The sequence below is a fragment of the Brassica oleracea genome, chromosome C4, assembly GCF_000695525.1.
Source record: "Brassica oleracea var. oleracea cultivar TO1000 chromosome C4, BOL, whole genome shotgun sequence".
In the NCBI taxonomy this organism is placed as follows: Eukaryota; Viridiplantae; Streptophyta; class Magnoliopsida; order Brassicales; family Brassicaceae; genus Brassica; species Brassica oleracea.
In genome coordinates this window covers 19,305,187-19,305,670 of record NC_027751.1, presented here as the reverse complement: position 1 = coordinate 19,305,670, position 484 = coordinate 19,305,187, and positions in this window count along the sequence as shown.

The following is a 484-nucleotide window of genomic DNA, read 5'->3' as shown; positions in this document are numbered from 1 at the left end:
TTCGTCGTAATGGAAAACACGGGCCTAGTATATTCCTTGTAATACACATGTCCTTGTAAATTCGTTGTAATCGTTTCCTTGTAAATTCGTTGTAATCGTTTCCTTGTAAATTCGTTGTAAAGATTTCCTTGTAAATTCGTTGTAATGCTTCCTTGCAAATTCGTTGTAACTCTAAGAACGTGGGCCTGGTAAATTCGTCGTAAACATGTGTCCTTGTAAATTCGTTGTAATGCTTTCTTTGTAAATTCGTTGGAATGCTTTCCTTGTGAATTCGTTGTAACTTTACAAGAATTTTTTTGAAGAAACATGTTACCATTATTTTTGGTGAAAACGTGTTTAAGCTGTTTTACCAAACTGATTTTGTTGTAAGCATTCTCAAGCCAAGCAAGTTAACTTCATTTCATACCCTCGGTTTAGAGATTCCAGAATAATTTGATTATTTTCTATCAAGTGGTTGTTTGATTATAGTACTTATAACTTGCGT